Raw genomic sequence first — 5316 nt, 5'->3', positions numbered from 1 at the left:
TTTATTTCGTTGGTAATAAGAGATCAATCAACCAACAAATATTTATGGAGCTTTTGCTATGTCAGATCTCTATAAGAACATTGATTCCATACAATCAAAAGGAATTGGTGAATCACTAGTCCTTGAAGAAGAGGGCATAAAGTATTGAAATGACCTGATAAACAATTTTCCAAGTAAAGAGAAAATTCTTCTCAGAGAGTAGAGAACATGGTGTCTACAGAAGTTAATTGGGTTACATTTTCTGTTAAGGGTAAAACTCTTCATACTGAAGTGTCAATTTGACCTGTTATCTCCAGAATGAATCACAATGTTAAGATAAGGCAAAGACCATAAAGAATTAATTATACAGTATGTCCACAAAGATCTTTAAAAAAAAAAAAAAAGAGGAAGGGTGTTTAGTTCAGATTCTTGAGAATTAGCAAGTTTGGACTATAGAGCACTAGGCAACCCAATTACCTATTCTGGGTGTATTGGTCAGGTTCTCTGTTGGGAGGTGCAGAAGTCAACTCTTAAGGCTTGTAAGGAAAAAAAAGATATTGAGTAGAAGGATACTGACTAGCTCCCAGAGTCCGAGAAAAGCTGGAGGCATCAGGATTCAAGAAGAGGACCTGAAGGCAGCTGCGATTGTCACAGGAGCAGAAACTCAGGAAAAGTCTCAAACTCTGATATGGAAGGGCTTGGGCATAACCAGATTCCATCCCCCTGTCACTCTGAATAGAGTCTCTTCAGCCTCACTTGGGTGTAGGCTTGAGCAGGGAGCTCTCATCCTTCTGGATCTTCTGGTTACCAAAGATGGACAAAAGGGGAAACACTGAGTTCCTGCAAATCATACTGAGCCTGAGTTTTCTCATCCCCTTTAGAGCAACAAATCTGGACTAAAATAACCCTCAGATCCCTTTGGGCTCTCATGTTCCTTGACTTTTTTTCCCCATTTAGAAGGTAATCAATGGCAATTGAAGGAAATATCCAGATTTGAAAGGACTAAAGATGCCACACACTACATAGAGTGATTTGTTACTAATTAGTTGTATGATCATGGATAAGTTAAGAATTTCATTGTTATAACCAAAGTATAAATATTTTAAGTAAATTGATATGAAGCACATTACTCATCTCAGATTCTGCATCAAATCTACATCGCCTTAACCGTAAGTACTTGACTTCCTACAGGGTAGTCTAGAGTAAACGTTTTACACCCTAAGTCATTTTTTTTTGTCTTGACCCCCAATTTTAAGCACCGTTATTTACACTATGGGTTAAAATTTTGTAAAATCAGACCCTTTTTTTCCTAGTAATATTATGAATTAATTGTTTCTGTAGGAAAGAGCTATGATTTACACAAGCAGAGGCTTTAAACCCAAAAGGTTTTTTTATGAGAATGCAGCTCTACATAGAACATGCAGCCTTAAGTATATGACAGCTAAAAATAGCATTTAGATGCACAAGGGTAGATGTTTGATGTTTGGTGGTGAAACAGGATATATTTTGAACTGTATAACGCCATCTGTTCTACATCAAACAACCATAAAACATAGCATTTTGATGTTCTTATACTGTGTTCACTCACCTTTCCTCTTCAAATAGTCTCAATTATAATGTTCCTTCCAGAAGCAGAGATTATTTCTCCTTCCAATTCTGCCCAGGCCTATTTTAGGCACTGTCTCAGTGTGAAATTGTCAGGCTGCTTGTATGCCCAAGGATCATTTACTGGGTTTGGAATTAGTTTCTAGAATAGTGCATTATATTTTTTGTTTAAAGAATAAATGATGTTCATTTTTATGGTCATAAAACACATACTCATAAGAAATTTGGAAAGTACAATAAAGGAAAAAAAGATCATTACCAGTATTAAATACTATTTATAGTATTTTTATATTTCCTTTAGTAGTGTGTGGGGAGTATATGTAATATTTTAAAGTTTAATCATATAGAAAATAGTATTTGTGATTTTAATGGCTGCATGGTACTCCTTCCTGGGAATTATTTAGTAGCTTTCAAACTGTTTTCACATATATTCTTTTTCTCAATCAAAGAAATGCCTTAATAGTCTTTTTTATAAGACTATCCTCGGCAGTACGAGATTATAAAACAAGCATTATTCCTAAAACATGAGCCAAATACATATTGAAATTAATAAAACAGCATATTAAAATCTTCCCATACTCCTCAGTGAATTTTGCAATCTCTGATGAGTGACTAAATGTCTATTCTGCTGATAAAACTTATGCCAAAGTTCTGGCCAACTTTTATTATAAAAAGCAAAAGCAAAGAAAAGGCCATGAGTATTTCTTGTAATTTCTTTAGACAGCTGCCCTTGGATGATAAGCTGACACTTTTAAATGGATTTTATACAGTGATCTGATTAGTAATAAAAATGCTGGATATTTGGACCATTTCATGTCAGGCTTAAGCTACTTACACATGCTTGGATAAGAGAGAAAAGGGAAAAAGAAAAATAATTTCTGGTCCCGAGAATTAGGAGAAATGCACACAAGCACACACACTCTTGCAGTAAGAATTAACTCAGCAAAACTTTTAAGGAGTGAAAACCAACATGTAGTTACTTCTATTGAGTGGTGTGTGCTAAAGCTGTAAGTGATGGTATTAGTGACACAGACAAACTATTAAACTTTTCCTATAGACAGCTTTACTACTTCACCTCTTCCTGATACTTCTGGTTATTGGTTGCCTTATTTGGCTAAAAAAGATAAAAGAAACATTCGGGTAGAGTTTTGAGTTGATGGTTGGAAAACATGACTTTAGTGAGGTTTTGCTTTTCATTGGGTGTTGCAATTCTCTTCTCTCTTTGCTTCCCACCTAAGCCAGATCTTCACTGAAGATCTACAGCACTCCTCAAAACTTTGGATTCTGGTTGCTTTTCCTACAGATGCATCGATGTACTGAAAACTGACTGTGAGACAAAAGCAAGTGTCCCTTGCTATGTATATATTTTTGAAATTTGGATGGTTGAGAATTTCCAGTAAATGTGTAATTCTGTCCCCTGGGAGTGGTGCAGTAAAGTATAAATAGAAATCAAAAGTAAAAAGCACTGAACAAGAAGTTAGAAATTGGAAAAGCCACCATCTTTGGGATATCACTTAAGCTCTCTTTACTTCGGGTTTGTTACCCATAAAATGGGGAAAATAATCTTTGAACTTTGCTTTACCTACCTTTTCTGTAAGTGTTCAATAGGAAGATATTTTTAATTGCTTCACAGATTACTGTTTCATAAGTATAAAGGTTTATTTAGTTGACCCTTGAAGCTGACCCTTCATGCACTTGAAATCCTGCGTATAACTTTTGACTCCCCCAAAACGTAACTACCAATACTGAGGGCCACGAGAGATCACTTTTGCTGTGATACACTCTTTACTGGGGCATCATCTAGTGTTTTTTTAGAGATGATTCAGGTCACCTAGCGTTTTAAGCCAATACTTGCAATACTTGAGCTCATGGCACTAAGAAAAGGAGGTGGCTATGAGATTGTTATGGTGGTACAGCATGTACAGCACTTAACTTCATGCGGCTAGGATCTAATACGGCATCTTGACATTCCTTTTGACTGAATGGTGAGGCGTCTAGTCTATAAGTGTGTCCATATGTTTTGATAAATTTAAAATTTTTATAACAGATTTGTGTATATTTGATAACAGTCAATGATAAAGTAACTACATATATTTTATGAATTCATGAATACCAAACTTTTTCTTAATGTTTTTATTATTTTTTAGGCAGTTTTCAAGTTTATTCAAATTGTCACAAATCCCTGACAAACCTTCCAATATAGTTACTGAAAAGAAATCCACGTAGAAGTGGACCCGAATACTTCCAACTTGTGTTGTTCAAAGGTCAACTCTTTATACAGGAGATTTTTTTTTTTTAAGATTTAATTCATTTATTCATGAGAGACACACAGAGAGAGAGAGAGAGAGGCACAAACACTGGCAGAGGTAGAAACAGGTTCCATTCCATGCAGGGAGCTTGACGTGGGACTCGATCCCAGGTCTCCGGGACCACAGCCTGGGCTGAAGGCAGCGCTAAACCACTGAGCCACCTGGGCTGCCTTACAGGAGACTTTCTGTTGTTAACATTCCCCAGTTGGAATCCCATTACTTTATTTTTTTTTTAAGATTTTAATTTATCAATTCACGAGAGACACAGAGAGAGAGGCAGAGACATAGGCAGAGGGAGAAGCAGGCTCCCTGTGGGAAGCCCAATGCAGGACTCCATCCCAGGACCCTGGGATCATGATGTGAGCAGAAGGCAGACACTCAACCACTGAGTCACCCAGGCATCCTCCCATTAATCTTTTGATAGTCTATTCTAAGGTCTTCTTTAAAGTCTGCCGTCTTGTCATTTGAACTAGATATTTAGTTCTAGTTTCTACATTTCTTGGCTAAATATCTTCTGTTTGCAACCCCTTTTCCCCTCATTCACACTCTATCCTCTCCACCTGTTCCATGCCTGAGGAGGTTGAGTCATATGGATTATATCAGTGTGCTTTTTTACCTTCTCTTCAATTTCTCTGATTTTCCAGGGCACTAGCAGAAAACCAGAGGGTGGAAGGAGAGTGAGGTGCATTCCCTGCTTTGCTCCAGCCTGGTCATTGTGCCTGGTTGTGTCCTTTCATCAAAGGCCAACTCCCATTGGTGAAGGGTCCTCTCCACACAACTGCCCTTCCCAGGTTCTAGTCACTGCTTCCTCTACTTGTCCCTTTAGGCCTAGCAGTGTTTGCTGCTCCGCACTCTTGCGAACCCTGAAGCACTTCACTGTTTTCTTCAAGCTTGCCCGGGCCCTTGTATACAGTCCCTTTATTAACCCTCATCAAATTACAGGCATACTTCATTTTATTGTACTTTGCTTTATTGTCCTTCTCAGATATTGCATTTCATAGATATTGTGTGGGTTTTTTTTTTTTTTTTATAAATTGAAGATTTGTGGCAACTCTGTATTGAACGATTCCACCAGTGCCATTTTTCCAACAGTAACCACTCACTTTGTGTCGTATTTTAGAAATGATAATATTTCAGATTCTTTCATTATTATTAAATTTGTTATGGTGATTGATCTATGATTAATGATTATGATTTGCTGAAAGCTGAGATAATGGCTAACATTTTGAGCAATAAAGTATTTTTAAATTAAGGTATGTACATTGTTTTTTTAGATATAATGCAATTGCACATTTAATAGACTACAGTAGAGTATAAATATAACTTTGTTTTCTTTTCTAAGATTTTATTTATTTATTCATGAGAGACACACAGAGAGAGGCAGAGACACAGGCAGAGGGAGAAGTAGGATCCCTGTAGAGAG

Source organism: Canis lupus, chromosome 37 (assembly GCF_011100685.1).
Source record: "Canis lupus familiaris isolate Mischka breed German Shepherd chromosome 37, alternate assembly UU_Cfam_GSD_1.0, whole genome shotgun sequence".
In the NCBI taxonomy this organism is placed as follows: domain Eukaryota; kingdom Metazoa; phylum Chordata; class Mammalia; order Carnivora; family Canidae; genus Canis; species Canis lupus.
This window is presented reverse-complemented; position numbering follows the sequence as displayed.